This window comes from Sciurus carolinensis, chromosome 1 (genome assembly GCF_902686445.1).
Source record: "Sciurus carolinensis chromosome 1, mSciCar1.2, whole genome shotgun sequence".
In the NCBI taxonomy this organism is placed as follows: domain Eukaryota; kingdom Metazoa; phylum Chordata; class Mammalia; order Rodentia; family Sciuridae; genus Sciurus; species Sciurus carolinensis.
The window spans coordinates 99,750,874-99,769,156 of NC_062213.1; the positions used below are offsets into that span (position 1 = coordinate 99,750,874).

At 42.8% G+C, this 18,283-nt stretch overlaps 2 non-coding genes across 2 annotated transcripts; both read left to right on the forward strand.

Moving 5' to 3' along the window:
• The first annotated feature begins 1,791 nt into the window (after positions 1–1,791).
• On the forward strand, positions 1,792–1,953 carry LOC124968412 (U1 spliceosomal RNA). Its single transcript, XR_007105710.1, has one exon. It is a non-coding gene; the product is annotated as a U1 spliceosomal RNA (small nuclear RNA).
• Positions 1,954–10,410: 8,457 nt separating this feature from the next.
• LOC124968530 (U1 spliceosomal RNA) lies at positions 10,411–10,575 on the forward strand. The gene has a single exon (XR_007105751.1). It is a non-coding gene; the product is annotated as a U1 spliceosomal RNA (small nuclear RNA).
• Positions 10,576–18,283: the final 7,708 nt, after the last annotated feature.

The window sequence follows — 18,283 nt, forward strand, 5'->3', positions numbered from 1 at the left end:
AGTATAAAGAACCGATCAGCCGGACGCGATAGCGCACGCCTGTAACCCCAGCGGCTCAGGAGGCTGGCGCAGGAGGATTGGAAGTTCAAAGCCAGTCTCAGCAAAAGCGAGGCGCTAAGCAATCAGTGAGACCCTGTCTCTAAATAAAATACAAAATAGGGCTGGGATGTGGCTCAGTGGTCGAGTGCCCCTGAGTTCAATCCCCGAGAACCCCCTCAAAAAAAAAAAAAAAAAAAAAAAAAGAATCGATGAGTGACTACCCAGAAAAAAATTAGCTGTCTGAATAAAATATAGAACTCCAAAGGGCTCCAACCTCCACCCTCGAAGCCGGACGCATCCACCGCTGAGCTGACGCCACCGCAGTTTCTCCAATTGGCATTTGACCCAGAAGATGGTATGCTCACGAGGTGTGTTGAGAGAAAGTCCAGGGTGGAGGATTTGTTGGCCACCGCCTTTTCAGTGTAGACCTTTCACCCAGAGGGTCACCGGAGGAATAAGCTGGTGGGGGGTCCTTGTTGGGTCTCTTGGAGGTAGGCGGGGGACTTCGGATACGAGAGAAGACTGGGCAGGGGATATCCGAGAGCAGTTAGGTCACTCGATGTGTCCCAATTTCCCTGTGGACGCGGCTTCACTCATAATACGGCCTCAGAAGCCCGAATCCTGAGGAACTGGCAGGCAGATAGGGCGACCCGGCTGAACAGCGTAAATGGTGGCGGGAAGATCAGGAGGGACGCGGGGTTCTGGTGCAGCCCCGGCCCCGCGAAGCCTCCTTCCCGGGACTGAAACCTTCCCGCCCCCTAAATCAGGACTCGGAAGCAGAAACCAAGTCCCCAATAAGGGTTGAAAGGTTCCACCGAGATGTAAACTCGCTAGATCCAGAATCCAGAATGCTCACCATTATGCCACAGAACCCACACTAAGAGTTTCTGGAACATGATCAGAGATGTGTATTGACATCCAGCTTTCCTATCGACTAAAGCAAGGGATTTCATTTGCACCTCAGGAAATGTGGTAAAATCCACTTTGGGCTCAGGGCAGGGGAAGAGCCCTTCAAATATCCATCATAAGCCATTTTCTCTGCCAGTTTCATATCCTGAGGTGAAATTTCTGCAAACATACAGTTATTTTCCTTTATTGACCTTTACAATTTTCGCACTGCCCAGAGGAAAGTCCTGTCAGGACACGAGTTGAATTCCTCAGTTCCTTAGCCACATAGGAACTGGACCTACCTGCAGTAGATAGTGTAATAGATAAAGTGTATCACCAATGGAAGACTGGGGTGCAGGGAAACTTTTTCATATACTTCTGCGTATGTTTTGGGTTGGGGGGATGGATACATTCTATTTTTACAACGAATGTATGTTCCAGGAGAACTGGTCCGGGATCCGCGCAACCGCCCCACCACCATGCGGGAGGAGAGGGTAGGAGGTAGAGTAAGAAGTCTCTTCTAGCCACAGCTGCCTAACCGCCTTTAGGCTGAGGGGCCAATATGGCTAGGGAGGAGCGGATATGAGGCGGGGCATCGCTCTAGGGCAGGTCTATCCTGTTATGTCATAAACAGGGAGAGTTGTATGTAGATAAGACCGCGCGGGGGCTGCTCTTCTGGCACCTGCTGCATTAACACAGTGTGGATTTCCCCGTGCTGTGGGAGCGAGTGAAGCGCTGTTGCGCGAGCCGGGGTGTAACCGCTGTGTGTAAGGGCTGAGAGGGCCCGGGAGTGGGCGAGTTAGTGACCGTGTGTGTACAGTGCAGGGCGTATGCGGCTGTGGTGCGAGGGAGAGCGAAGCGCTCATACTTACCTGGCAGGGGAAACACCATGATCACGAAGGTGGTTTTCCCAGGGCGAGGCTCATCCATTGCACTCCGGCTGCGCTGACCCCTGCGATTTCCTCAAATGCGGGAAACTCGACTGCATAATTTGTGTTAGTGGGGACTGCGTTCGCGCTTTCCCTGAATATACTAATGTGGGAAAGTAGACTGGTTTCTTTTTCTCTATAATTGAATTTATTTAACTTTCTTGCCATTGTTGTAGCTGTTTGTTAACTGTATAGTTCTTTTTTTGTTGTTGCTTCATAAATTCTAACGCTTCAATGCAATTCCAATTAAAATCCCAATGATGTACCTTACAGAAATAGAGCAAGAAATTATGAAATTCATCTGGAAGAATAAAAAACCCAGAATAGCTAAAGCAATCCTTGGCAGAAAGAGTGAAGCAGGGGGTATAGCAATACCAGATCTTCATCTCTACTACAAAGCAATAGTAACAAAAACGGCATGGTATTGGTACCAAAATAGAAAGGTGGATCAATGGTACAGAATAGAGGACATGGACACAAACCCAAATACAAATACAAATACAATTTTCTCATACTAGACAAAGGGGCCAAAAATATGCAATGGAGAAAAGATAGCCTCTTCAACAAATGGTGCTGGGAGAATTGGAAATCCATATGCAACAGAATGAAACTAAACCCATATCTCTCACCATGCACGAAACTAAACTCAAAATGGATTAAGGATCTCGGAATCAGACCAGAGACCTTGCATCTTATAGAAGAAAAAGTAGGTCCAGAGCTTCAACATGTCGGCTTAGGACCAGACTTCCTCAACAGGACTCCCATAGCACAAGAAATAAAAGCAAGAATTAATCTGGGATAGATTCAAACTAAAAAGCTTTCTCTCAGCAAAAGAAACTATCAGCAATGCGAAGAAAGAGCCTACAGAGTGGGAGAAAATCTTTGCCAATCATACTTCAGATAGAACACTAATCTCCAGAATCTATACAGAACTCAAAAAACTCTACACCAAGAATGCAAATAATCCAATCGACAAATGGGCTAAGGAAATGAATAGACACTTCACAGAAGATCTACAAGCAATCAACAAACATGGAAAAATGTTCAACATCTCTAGTAATAAGAGAAATGCAAATCAAAACCACCCTAAGATTCCATCTCACCCCAATTAGAATGGCAATTATCAAGAATACAAGCAACAACAGGTGTTGGCGAGGATGTGGGGAGAAAGGTACACTCATACATTGCTGGTGGGGCTGCAAATTAGTGCAGCCACTCTGGAAAGCAGTATGGAGACTCCTTAGAAAACTTGGAATGGAACCACCATTTCACCCAGCTATCCCACTCCTTGGCCTATACCCAAAGGACTTAAAATCAGCATATTACAGAGATACAGCCACATCAATGTTCATAGCTGCTCAGTTCACAATAGCCAGATTGTGGAACCAACCTAGATGTCCTTCAATTGATGAATGGATAAAGAAAATGTGGTATATATATACAATGGAATATTACTCTGCCATAAAGAATGATAAAATTATGGCATTTGCAGGCAAATGGATGAAACTGGAGAATATCATGCTAAGTGAGATAAGCCAATCTCAAAAAACCAAAGGAAGAATGATATCGCTAATAAGTGGATGAGGACACATAATGGGGGGTGGGAAGAGTTCGTGTTAGGGTTAGAGTTAGATTTAGGGAGTGGGGCAAGAATGGAGGAAGGAAGGACTGTATAGAGGGAAAAGAGGGGTGGGAGGGTTGGGGGGAAGGGAAAAAATAACAGAATGAATCAAACATTACCCTATGTAAATTTATGATTACACAAATGGTATGCCTTTACGCCATGTACAAACAGAGAAACAACATGTATCCCATTTGTGTACAATAAAAAAAAAAAATCTAACACACAGTTTTGACAAGTTGCCTTGAACTTGTCATTTTCCTGACCAAATCTCCCAAACTACTGGAATTAAAGGCCTGTGCTACCATGTTTGGGGAAATAACTATCTGTGTATGTATTTGGGGGGGATAAAGTAGGGAGATCATTTTTCTTCCACATACTTCTGAGTATTACAATTTTTCACAAGAGAGATGTATTTAGTATGAATTACATAAATTTATTTTCAGAAGGCCTAATAAAGTCCAAAATAACTGTATTTAATTAATACAGAAATCATTTGTTTTTCCCTAACTGAAAATACCTCCGGGTTCTGAAGAAAATCCCAAATACAGTGTTGGTGGTTGCTAACATTTTGCCAATCTCTTCCAAGGTATTTGCTGATCCAATTCTCACCTCTGATGCCTGAAGTTCTTGTAATAAACTACCGGGCTCAAGGAAGGACTGTGGCGCCTCATGCTACCTACCTCAGGGACAAAATTCCAAGGTTTTCAACGTCTCAGAAGGTTCTGATACCCTGGTGAAGCAAGGAGCAAAACTATCAAAAACCAGGATTCCAAGCAGAGTATTCAGGACACTGCAAGCAGAGGCCATGAGTCCTGCAGACTGATCTAGTTTGATGAAGAACCATCTCCTCTCCAGCAGCTGGAGGGAGGTTCTCTTGCTCATATATGATACATGAACCACGACTCGTCAACTTTCAGCACCATACTGAAGAAAATACTTTGAGTTTTTAGAGCGTCTAAGGAATTTCCTTGTTCTCAAGGCTGTTATCACTACTTTAGCTCCAGATCCTTGAGGGAGGCATCCTTGAGGGAAGCGTTTCTACCAAAAGCAGTCTTCCAATGCAGTCCCTAGAAATTGCTTGTGTAGCACAGTGTGGGGTTGGGTTTTCTGTCTGGAATTTAAAGAAAGAAATGCACTAACACAAGGGTGAGAGCCAAGAAACAGGATTTCTTAGTTGTAAAGAAAGAAATAGAGCTCCCAAAGCAGAAGGGGTCCCAAGAGAAGGATACTGGAAAATGACTATTATCCTAGGGGTCTATATGACTCTACAGAGTTAAGGGAAGTAACCCCCTACCCAGTCCTGGGAAAGGCACTCAGTGTCCATGATCTCTTCACACATTCTGTGCTCCATTCAGGTTACTGTGCCCCCCTTTTTGAGGGTCTAGGAATTAGACAGCAGGTGTCTTATCAGTTTTTTCTGCTTACCCAGAAGTCAGCCTGACCTGGATGAAGCATGGCTTCTTTGTAGTTTCTTAGCCTCACTGAATAAAAACCTGTCTTTGAAGCAGTCCAGTTTCCTACCTGTCCATTTTAACCCTTTCTCCTGCCCCACTTGGATATTATCAGACAGATGACATCACCATAAAAGAATTAGGTTTTTTCTGTCTTTGGGAAAGTCTCACATTTGGTCCTGGACCCACCAGTTGCCTTCTGTCTGACTCTTTTAATTTGCTATGCCTCAATTTGCAAGTGTCATATGAAAAAATTATTTAGTACCTCGTGGAGTTGTTGCATGTCAAATGTGATAATCTAGTGATACACCAAGCATAGAATGTGCAGCCTGCATTAAACATTAGGCTGAAAGGAAACAATATTCAAGCTAAGTTTCCTCCCCCAAATTTTGAAATACAATAGAAAAGTACTACTTTTATAACATTTGAATGTATTTTATATCTGTGAATGTAATATCCATACACAAAGTATTGAAGAATAACAAATTAAAAATGGAATTTATAAAACATATGTTCACAAAAAGAATTTATTGTTAATTGCTTTATTTCTGATAGTCCCCAAGCTGGAAGCTATTCAAATGTCCATTAAGTTATGGATACATTGTGATGCATTCATCCAGTGGAACAAAACCACACAATAAGAGAGATTACTGAGGGACTGGGTTGTGGCTCAGTGGTAGAGCACTCACCTAGCATGTGCAAGGCACTGGGTTTGAGCCTCAGCACCACATAAAAATAAATAAAGGTATTGTGTCCATCTACAACTAAAAAAAATATTTTTCAAAGAAAGCTTACTGAAACATTGAACAATGTGGATCCCAAAAACATCACAAAAAGTACATTTAGTGCATTCCATTGAAGTGAATTTCTAAACAGGCAAAAGTAACATAGTGACAGAAACATCATTTATTCTGAGGTTACCTGGAGTCACTTCCATAGTGACTGTCACCATGGCCTTCAGTGCCAACGATGGAGACATCAGAGCCAGAAATTCTGAATATAAAGAATCATTCAAAATATAGAGAATGAATCTAATATAACTTTCCTATGTACATATATGAATGTACCACAGTGAATCTCCACATCATGTAAACCACAGACTGCAACTCTAATTAGAATAAGATGTACTCCATGTTTGTATAAATATGTCAAAATATACTCTACTGTCATGATGACTAAAAAGAACAAGTAAAAAAAATTTAAAGGATCAATGACCAACCAGAATTAAATGAGCCATCAGAATAAACTACAGGACTCAGAAACCATCACTCCCATAGTAGGACGCAATCACTGGAGGCTGAGCTGACACCATCACAATTTCCCCAATTAACAACTTACCCTAAAGATGGTGATTAAAAGGTGTCGTGTTGGACAAAGCCCCAAGCAGAGGATTTGGTGGCAACCACATTTTCATGCAAGAGACCTTCCACCCTGAGGTTCATAAGAGGACTGGACTTGGCAGGGATGAGGGGTTCTTTTTGGGTCTCAGGGACCTTGGTGGCAGGATGGGGAGATATCTAAGGATGGTTTAGTTACCCAAATTCAATATGTTCCAATTCCCTGGACATGGCCTCTGCCAGAACCCATCTTCAAGGACTTCACCTCCTGAGGATCTGGCAGTGCAGGTGCCACACCTGACCGGCACAAACCACTGAGGAACAGGAAGCATGCTGGGGATCTGCTGTAGACCCAACTCAGAGCAGCTTTTGTCCCTGGACCAAAACCTCCTCACCTCCTAAATCAGGATGTGGAAGCAGAAACCAAGAAAACGAACATTATCCAAGCCTAGACAAAAAATCCCACCCAGACCTGAAGTCAGGTTGCTGGATTCAGAGTCCAGAGTGCACACACTTACTCCATGGAACACTCAAACATCATCAGAGATGTGTAAGGACACCCAGCTTAACTACCGACTAACCCAAAGGATCTTATTCGCTGCACTCCAGAAAATCCACTTTCAACTCACAGCAGAAGAGCCTCTCAAGTTTCCAACATGGGTCACATTCTCTGCCTCAGTTTACCAGTTTCTTGTCCTGAGGTGAAATTGTACGCAAACAATAGTGTTATTTTCCTTTTCTTGACCTTTACACTACTCCTTGGGCACAGGGTGACTCCATGGTTGTCAGGGTGACACTTAGGATTCCTGAGTTCCTTTGCCACATAGTACATATTACACTTCACCTCAGCCTACCTGTGACAAAGATGGGTCACCAATGGAAGATTGGGGTGCAGGGGAATTCTCATTATGTTTGGGTTTGTTTGTTTGCAAGGTGAGGGGAATATGTTCTTTTTTTACAATGAATATCTGTTGAATTAGAATAAAAAGCAATCACATATGTTTGATATTTATAATAATACTCAAAGCAGATCATATTTACCTGCCTGTAACTCAAACTCCACCATACATGATCTGACCAGGGAGCAGGGCTCTGACACTTCGACACACTGTTTCCCAAGAGTTGACCAACCTGATTCCATTCCAGTGTCTCTATCAGAACCCTAAAGTTGGATGTTTTTTTAAAATCTCCATATCAAGGTACCCAAGAGCACTCACTGCTAGGTCCTGGGTATGTGTACCCAAGTTCCCTTACAGTTTATGAAGTGTTTATGTGAACAAAACACTGTAATATTAAATGGGTACACATATAATCAATAAAAATTGCTAAGGTCTCAAAATAATCTGCATCATTGCAGGAAATTTCTTTAGGTGGCCTTCGTTTTTAAAAGTAAACCTTAGCACATTAAAATTTTAAAGAGTAGCAGGAGAGAAGTAAAGGAAAGGTACTGGGGAATGAGATTGATTATGTTATATGCAGACACAAATGTGGCATAATGAATTTCTCTACTAGGTATAATTATAGTTCATCAATAAAAATTTTTAAAGAGCTTATTTGAACATTTAGTGATTAAAAAATGGGGCTTTAGAAGCAACGTAGCACTCTACTGGAAGGGGCAAGAAAGGAAAAAGTGATATATGTTCATGGAAAGTAGAATAAAGAAATCATATTTGATTGGTTACAGAGGAAGCTACCTAGTTAGAGATTCGTTGGTGGTTTCTGGCTGGTAAGGTCTCTAGTTCTATTTCACTGTCCTGGGTTTGGTTTGCTTATGTAAGAACCCAAAGCTCTAGGCCTTCAACCTAATAGCCTGTCAATCAAACAACTTTTTGAAATCAATTCCTCCTCTTCCCCCAGACTCTCATTTATAAGAGATTGACCAAAATTGGGGCATAGGCACCACTCTCTGTTGTCATTAAGGCTGGTTTTTCTCTGTCTCAGTGAAGAATTCATAAATCACCATGTCGGACTCACCGAAGAAAGATTCCTTTTGTGCTTTGTCTTGATATTTCTTGCTGTAATCACAATGAAAACTTCTGGCATACTGAGCAGCTTCCAAAACAGAAACCTACTTTTTAAAAATATTAAAAGATGGGTTGTCACTATGTTGTCCAGTGTGGCTCCAAACCCCTGGGTCAAGCAAGACTACCTCAGCCTCCAGAGGAGCTGGCACTACAAGACTAAGGTATGGGCCACCCTGCCCAGCAAGAAACATACCTAACGTGAAGGAACACAGATAAATTGCAAGTAAAAAGATGGAGAGAGATATACTAGGCTAATATTGATTGAAAGACAACTGGAGTAGCTATATTAGTTCAGATAGAGAAAACTTCAAGACAAAATCATCAGGGGTGAAACAGGATATTACATATGATTAAGGGGTCAGTTCCCCAAGAAGACAGATATAACCATCATTACTAAGCATGTCCCTAACAGGAGAGTGTAGAATACGTTCATTTGGCAAAACCTGAAGGAACTGCAAGGAGATATGGACAAATGCTCTGGTATAGTCGAAGACTTCAGCCTCACTCAAACACTAATTGGCAGATTCAGCAGTTAGAAAATCAAAGAGGGTAAGGGTGAAGTGGAAGTACCACCAGGTAATAGGGTCCACCTGAGGTCTACAGATTACTTCATTCATTACCCACCATGACCCATAAAACATATTTCAACGAACTTAAAGGAATAAAAAGAATACCCAGTGGAACTCAACAAGCAATCACTAAGATAGCAGGAAACCCCCAAATTGGTGATTAAACAACATACTTAAGTATAACAGATGCATCAAAATAACATTTCAAGAGGAATTAATTTTGGACTAACAATGAAAATACAATTCATAGAAATTTGGCAATAGAATCAAAGCAGTATTCACACAAGTATGTATTAAAAAATAAAATCAACAACTAATAAGCTTCCAAAACAAAGCACCAGGTCTAGGTGGTTTTTGCTGATTAATTCTACTAAACATTAAAAGAGAGAGAGAGAGAGAGAGAGAGAGAGAGAGAGAGAGAGAGAGAGAGAGAGGTGATACCAATTCCTTGAAAAATCTCTTCCAGAAAATATAAACCAAGGGACAACTTCTTAGCCATTATATGAGGCAAGTTCTAGTTCAGTGCCAAAACCAAACAAATGACCGAGGGTGTTAAACTAGTGTGGGCTGCTGACCATCTCTTCAGAATCAACCCAGGAGGAATTACACAAGCACGAAGGAAACAGGGCTTTGAGGACTTTTGAGGAGCGGGGAGGAGGAAGTATAGGAGAATGGGGAGGGAGCGAGGAGGAGGAGGAGGAAAGATTCTGTTGAGATTGAAGCCTATTATGAACTGAGGTGTGTGCAAGGTTGATGATCATGGGCGCGCGCGAGAGAACACGAAGGAGAGAAGCATTTTCAATTGTGTTCTCTCTGGCCTCACACTCCGGGGCTCTTCCAGAGACCCTTTCAAGAGAGAAAATGAGGGGTGGTACTTAGGCAATGCGCTAGTGTGGGCAGCAGCAGTTTGCTGTCTGGGACGCATATAAACTTTGTGGAGGCAAAGAGTGGCTGAAAACAGGCGGGGACAAAACAGATGACTCCGGGTTTTCCTCGCCCCGAGCCTCCTCCTCCAGACACCCACCGCTGATGGTCGTCGGGGCTTCCTCCGAATGCTGCTGAACCCCAAGTGTTAAAAACGCTGCCCTGATGGAAGTGTGCCTGTTGGAGAGTAAAACTCTAGGGGTGGTAAAAAGGACGTCCCTGTACGGGATACCGGGGCCGGACTCCGTGCACCGCCCCAACACAGGGCGGGGCATGAGGGAAAGAGAGAGGTAGACGCCACTTCCCCGACCCGGGGCTGTGCGCCGCTTGGCGGGTGGACAGCGTAAGAGAGGGAAGAGCGGACGTGGGGCAGGGCGCCGTTTGCGACGTCACGGAGTAGGGCGTGGTGTATGTAGATGAGACAGCGCAGGGTCTGCTGTTTGGGTACCTGCTGCTTAAACACGATTGATTTTCCCGTCCTGTGGGAATACAGGACTGTTGCCCGAGGCACGGTGTTACACTGTGTGAAATGGCTAAGAGGGCCCGGGAGTGGGCGAAGTAAAGTGACCGTGTGTGTACAGTGAAGGACGTATGAGGCTGAGGTGGGAGGGAGGATGAGCGCCTCATACTTACCTGGCAGGGGAGATACCATGATCAGGAAGGTTGTTTTCCCAGGGCGAGGCTTATCTGTCGCACTCCGGATGTGCTGACCCCTGCGGTTTCCCCCAAATGTGGGAAACTCGACTGCATAATTTGTGGTAGTGGGGGACTGCATTCGCGCTTTCCCCTGATATTTTCTGTATTTGAAAAACAGTTTTTTTCTTATTGCTTCTAAGTTTTTTTATGTCACTGGCGTGTTTCTAAGCTGCTGTGGCTTTTCGGGCTATTAACGCGTGCGTTTTGGCTTAAACCACCTTGAACTTTAGGCCCAAAAAGACGAGTGGAACCGGTAGAGCAACCTGTTCTCTAGGTTTCCGGGCCTTAACGGCACGGGGCGGTTTTTCATAACGGACCACTAAGCTCTCCAGTCCCAGGATCAGAAAGCCAAACAAAGACTACAGACCCAGAAGGAGCTTCAGTTGCTGTAGGCCTCTTGGCCTTCAGGGCTCTGCCCTTCCAATTGGAGAGTACATGTTTTGCATTGCGCAATGGGGTTATAATCTGTAGCGTGTTGCCCGGTCTTTACTGCCACCTGTTACTTACAATGAGAGGATACTTTCATCTGTAGAGATTTAAAAGCCATATATATCTTCAGCAACTCTCTTGCTTTTTCACCACTGGTTTTGCAGGGACATTCCGAAGCTCATTGTACTAGAGGCTCATGGCATACTAATCTAGTTGAGCAGGGTGGAACCTGTATCTAGAAATGGTTACCCTTCTCTTTGAAAGAAAGTATTAACTCGGGATACTACCAGTATTGCTTCTAATTGTAAAAGTAATAGGTTCATCGTGTGTACCGGAACAGCTGTGCCCTGATATGTTGTCATATTACTCATATTCTCCGAGGCCGCCCAGTTCACAATTCTCTGTTCTCTCAGGAATATAAAATAGGAACTCTTGCATAGGAGTCAGGGCCGCATTTATCTCCTGGGGCTTCTACTAGGGCAGTTTTCTTACCGACCTCCTTCCACTTAAGTAGCTCCCTTTTCTCAGACTTAAGTGATAGCTGACTTGCTTGATGTCTTGCTATCACATCCTGTATCCTTTACAGAAGTGAGTTTAGATATCATTCAAACTCATCCTTTGCACCTAAAGCCACCTCTTCAAATTTATGGTTCCTTTTCCCTTCCTATTCTGAGCCTTGCTTATTGCCTTCATAGTCAGAAAGGAGTGATGCTCATTGAGCCTCCAGTTGGCTCCTGACAAATTATGGATATTTCCTTAATACCCCTCTCCTCCAATGACAGTACAAATAGTAAACAGTTGTTACTTTTAACTGTCAGAAGTCTTTTTTTTTTTTTTTTTTTTTTTTTTTTTTTTGCCTGGCATTGTGGCTCATGCCTATATTCCCTTTAAATTTGGAGACTGAGGCAGGAGGATCACAAGTTCAAAGTCAGCCTTAGCAACTTCGTGAGGTCCTCACTAACTTAGCTATACCCTGTCTCAAAAAGGGCTGGGAATGTGGTTCAGTGGTTAAGTGCCCCTAGGTCCAATTCCCAGTAAAAAAAAAAAAAAAAAAAAAAATTTTTTTTTTCCAATTGAAGATGCCTGAGGGGTGAGCTACACTTCAGAAGAAAATCCCAATTCCAGTGATGGTGGTTGCCAGCATTTTGCCAACCTCTCCCAGGGTGTTTGCTGATCCTTCCTCACTTTTCTGATCCCTAATGTCCTAGTAAATAGAAACTGCCTAGCCTAATGGGAAAGGCAGGACCGTGGCAGGTAGGACAATGGTGTCCCCAGTGCCTGTTAGAGTAGGAGGCAGGTCTAACATCAATAATAAAGAAAACCACTTAGAATCACAGGATGCCCAGCAAGTATTCAGGAAATTGTCAGAAGAAGCCACAAGTCCTACAGACTGATCTAGTTCGATGAACAGCCATCTATTTCTCTCCAGCAGCAAGAGGTTTCCTTGCTCAAATGTAAGATACATGAGCAACAGCTGAAGTCGACTTTCACTGCCTTACCAAGGAGAACAACTTTTTAGAGTGAACTGAAGGAATTTCCTTGTTCTCAGGGATGTTACCCCTACTTTGTGCTCCAGATCCCTGAGGGAGGACTTTCTGACCAAAAGCAGCCTTCCAATGCAGTGGCTAAAGACATTAGGTTTCGTCTGCCTTTGGGAAGTTTTCTCCCTTTTGGTCCTGGAGCCACCAGTTGCCTTGTGTTTGACTGTGGACTGGCTCTTTTGATTTCCTAGGCCTCAATTTTGCATGTGTCATATGAAAAAAGAATATGAGTACTTCAGAATTGTTGCATAAATCAAATGAGATAATCTAATAATATAGTTAGCATAGTGTATGCAGCCTATATTAAAGATAGGCTAAAAGGAAACTAAGATAAACTATTTCCTTTTTTCCAAATTATTTTTAGTTGATGAAACTTTATTTTATTGATTTCATTATATGTGGTGCTGAGAATCAAACCAGTACCTCAACTCATGTGAGGCAAGCACACTACCACTGAACCACAACCTCAGCCCCAAACTTTTTCTTTTAATTTTGAAATATAAAGAAAAGTGCAGAGGGTTTTTAAGAGGGTAGAATAGAAGAGGTCACTGTCCTGACTGGTCTGTGAAACTGAGAAAAAAAAGAAGAGTCAACTTCTCAGCAAGTTAGGTACTGGAAACCTTCAGGAACACCGTAAGTCCACAGGGTAGAAACTCTACTGCCTCTGATCCATACTGTTAGATGGGTAGACACATAAATGACAGGAAAAAGCAAGGGAAATAATCTCCCAAACAGACCAAGATACACAATAACAGAATCCATCTACACCCCTGATGGAAGAAATGTCAGAGAAGGAGTTTAAATGCACATAGTTAAGCTGATCTGCAAAGTAAAGGATGGGATAAGGAGTGGAATCAGGAAAAAAAAAAAAAAAAAAAAAAAGGAAGTGAAAGATCACTTCAATAAAGAGATTCTGGGCTGGGAATATAGCTCAGTTGGTAGAGTGCTTGCCTGGGTTCAATCCCCAGCACCGCAAAAAAAAAAAAAAAAAAAAAAAAAAAAAAGAAAAGAAAAAAAGAGAGATTCTGAAAAAAAAGAAAAGCAGAAATCACTCGAAATGAAGGAATGAATGAACCATATTAAAAATTCACCAACAGAAAAGATCACTTGGAAGAGTTTCAGGCAATGAAGACAAAATACATAATCTTGCCCAGTGTGGTGGTGCACACAGCCCAGGAGGCTGAGGCAGGAGGATTGCGAGTTCAAAACCAGCCTCAGCAAATTAGTGAGGCCCTAAGCAACTCAGCAAGAACCTGTCTCAACATAAAATATTTTCAAAAATAGTTGAGGATATGGCTCAGTGGTTAAGTGTCCCTGGGTTCAATCCCTGGTACTAGAAAAAAAAAAAAATATATATATATATATATATATATATATATATAATCTTGAAAACAAAGATGACTATGGAGAAAAGATGGTAAGTGACCATGAACAAAACTTCCAAGAAATATGGGATAACCTGAAAAGACCAAATTTAAGATTTATTGGGATAGATGAATGAATCAGAGGTACAAATGAAATGAATGCACAATCTTTTCAATGAAATATCAGGGATGGGCATATAGCTCAGTTGGTAGAGAGCTTACCTTGCAAGTACAACATCCTGGGTTCAATCCCCAGCACTGAAAAAAAAAAAAAAAAAAAAAAAAATCAGAAAATTTTCCAAACCTAAAGAATGAAATGGAAAATCAAATACAGGAGGCTTACAGAACCCCCAATATACAAAATTACAACAGACCAACACCAAGGCACATTATTATGAGAATGCCTAACATACAGAAGAAGGATAGAATTTTCAAAGCCTGCCAGAGAAACATGACAGGTAATATTTAGAGGGAAACTAATCCAAATTTCAGCTGATCTGTCAACCCAGACCCTCAAAACTAAAGGTCTTGAAATAATAAATACCAAACACGGAAAGAAAATCGATGCCAACCAAGAATACTATGCCCAGCAAAATTAAGCTTCAGATTTGAAGATGAAATAAAAACCTTCCATGATAAACAAATGTTAAAAGAATTCATAACTAGAAAGCCTGCACTACAAAACATAATAAGATATTTCATGAAGAAGAAATAAAAAATAAAGGTGAAACCAGAAAAGGGAGGGACTACACTAAAAGAACAGCAAAGCAATGGGGAAACTAATTCAAATTAAAAATCATAAATGATTTCTTCTCAGTAGCACATGGATCCTTTTCTAAAACAGACCATATCTTAGGCCACAAAGCACTGCTTAGCAAATACAAAAAAAAAAAAAAAAAAAAAAAAAAAAAATTGAGATAATGAAGCCAGAATTGGGGACAGGCAGTTAGTGTAGAAATAGGAAAGCAGGTCAGATCAAGAAAATGGAGGCCATAAAGCCATTTGCCTCTGGAAGTTGGAGACTGCCATGGGAGAATGGAATGTCAAGGACCTGCAGAACCTATTGATAACCAAATTAACCTGCCCTTGTCAGAGACTAAAGGCAGGAAGGTGCTGATTAATGCCCCCTGGGCCCTTACCTGTCTGAATCACTTTGACCCTCCCCCTGCCCCATCCGCTTTTCACTTTTTACATCTCACCTGTAAAACCAGGCCTAATCCCGTAGGCAGGAAGGGAAGAGATAAGGGAGAAAGAATTGGAGAATAAAACCCATAAAAAGGACAAGATTTGCTCATCCCATGAATTCTGCCTTTGGGTCCCCTTCTTCCACCCGGGAGAAGTCTGCTTTTACTTTTCTTTAATAAAGCTGCATTTCCACTCTACATTTGTCTCGGCGTGCTTCTCTGGCATTATACTTTAACACCTGAGGAAGCAGGACTCGTTACCGGTAAAGAGCGGTATCAGATTTGAAGGTCCCACCGAGATCTACGCCGAGGTAAGTGAGCTTTTCTCTTCATGCACCCCAATCTGTCTGAGGTGCATCTTTCTGTCTCTCTTTCTGGAGGGCAAAATGGGCACCTGTCGGCTACTTAAATGCAGTTAGTGCAGCCGCCATTCTTAAGACTCGGGTGAGAGGTTTCCCGGCCCAGGCAAGTTTCCAATCCCCTGCTCTGTAGGCATGTTGGGGCTCTGCTGAAGCTGTTTCCTATTTTTCTGTCCAGGCCCGGAGTGCAATTGCCGTGAGTACACAGTGTCCCTAGTCCTGATCTGCCCAGGATGCGTGAAGGCAGAGGAAGGGTTGGAACAACTGAGGGGTTCTCAGCCTGGGCTACTCTCGGGTGAACCCCAAAGATTCCTTCTCCAGACTTCCCCTCCCGACCACCCTAAGGGGTATCCAGAGTGATCGGTAGACAAATGGCACTGAAGGAAAGCGCCAATTACATTTGCCTCCGTATGGGCCGTGCAGCACACCACACACATCCACTCCCTCCTGGATGTTTCCCCTTTTCTCGCTGATCAGACATTAAGCATTCAGATAGTAGGATTAAGAGAAAGACATAGGAAAATCAGTAGGAAAATGCTCAGGTTATCTTTGCATATTTAGCCTTTGCTAGTTTGTTTAAAGTTTTCCTGTGCTTAAAGGTGCTCAGTGTGTTCTAAGCTGCGAGGAGGATGTATATTTTAATTCAACCCCTCCCATGAATCCCTCAGAGAACAGGGTATTATATGTCTAACAATCAATAGATGTCCCCTCACCCTTTGGAGATTCCTTTAGTCTACAAAATAGGCAAGAAGATGTGCAATTCTTCTTTTGTTGTGGGTCCCTGTTAATTAGGAATTTATAGTGGCAGGGAGGAAAGCAGTAATGCCCGTAAGTCTGAATCCTCCAAGGGTCTCTAGCACAGGGCAAACTAGAACCCTAGCACTTTGCCAAAGGAGGCCAGAAATCACTTTGGCAAAGCCAAGTAGTGAGAGATGGGTTTTCTGGACTGGATTGAAGCTCAAACTTAGGGAGACGTCCCTAAAAATTGTCTCTGGCGCAGGCACCTAAGGTCTATTTTTCTTTTCTTCCACTTAAATGGGAGCTTCACTCTCAACAGTTTTACCAGGTTCACCACTAACCTGCATACTGAAAACTGGGACAAATTTGACCCACAGACACTCAAGAAAAAGCACCTCATTTTCTTCTGCCACCAGGCCTGGCCTCAATACAAACTCTCTGATGGAGAATCCTGGCCGCCAGAGGGAAGTATAAATTTTAATACCATTTTACAGCTTGATAGATTTTGCAAAAGGGAAGGAAAATGGTGTGAGGTACCTTATGTTCAGATCTTCTTTATTCTAAGGGAAGACCCCAAATTATGCCAACAATGTAAAATAGACTCAGCCATAACCACTACTATAAAGGAAGAAAACCTTCAAGAGTCACCTACTGAGGGAAAGGAATTTTCTGCTAATGTCCATCAGCAGGCCTCCGGTCCTCCATACCCTGGTCCTTCTCCATCTGCCCCAATGGACAGATCAAATATACCACCTCTCCAGGAGATGCCAGGAGGAGAATTTGGACCAATTAAAGTATACAACCCTTTCTCCCTCCAAGACCTAAGACAGATAAAAACAGACCTAGGGAAATTTTCAGAAGATCCAGATAAATATATTGAGGTGTTTCAAAACCTATGCCAGGTGTTTGAACTCACCTGGAAAGATATTATCCTGTTACTTAACCTCCAATGAGAAGGAAGCCACCCTAAAAGCAGCTGAACAATTTGGGGATGACCTACACCTTGCTCATGCCCCAGGAGCCCAAACTAGATCTAAACCCAACTATCCATCAGGAGCACAGGCAGTTCCCAGAAATGACCCCAACTGGGATCCAAACAATGAACAGGATGCTTGGAAGATTAGACACTTCCAAATGTTAGTCCTTGAGGCCCTTAGGAGAATCAAACAGAAGCCTATTAACTATTCCAAGGTTTCTGATATTATACAAGGTCCCGAGGAAAGCCCAGCTATTTTTATGGAGAAACTCAGGGAGGAAATGAGAAAACACACCACCGTGGATCCTGAGTCCACAGAGGGCCATTTACTTTTAAAGGACAAATTTATCAGTCAGCCCCAGACATTCGGAGGAAATTACAAAAATTGTCATATGGCCCTGATCAATCCTTAGATGATATCCTCCGACTTGCAACTTCTGTTTTTTATAATCGAGATGTAGAGGAAAAGAAGGAAAAAGAGCGTAGAGACAAGAAAAAGACTGAAGCGCTGGTCTTAGCCCTAAGAGGAGTTAGCTTCCCGGGTGAAAAAGGAGGAAAATGGAATGTACCTCAGGCCACAAAAGGGATTTGTTTCCATTGTGGAGAGGAGGGACATTTCAAACGGGAATGTCCCAAGCCAAACGGCCAAGCCAAACGGCCACCGCAGGAGCCCTGCCCCAAGTGTCAAGGCAATCATTGGAAAAGTGACTGTCCTCAGGGGCGTAGGTCCTCGAGGCCAGACTCTTCCACATGGCCTGACGGGTCCCGGGGACAATTCTAATGGCTCCCGTAACTCCTATCACTACTCATGAGCCCCGGGTATGCTTCTCCATAGGGAGCCAAGAGGTCAACTTCCTCTTAGATACTGGCACCAGTTTTTCAGTGCTCACCTCTTATCCTGGGCCTCTTTCCTCTAATACTATAACCGTGCAAGGGGTGTCTAGATGCCCTATTACCAGAAAGTTTACTCTCCCACTGAGTTGTGAGTGGGATGGGATGATGTTTTCTCATGCATTCCTGATAGTCCCAGAATGCCCTACCCCTTTATTGGGAAGGGACTTACTTTCAAAACTTCAGACTTCCATTACAATGAATTTGGGACTACAAGGATCATTGTGTTTACCTCTACTAGAATGTGATATAAACCCTGAAGTATGGGCCACTGAAGGCAAGATTGGATGGCAAAAAGCACAATCCCAATTAAAATAGTC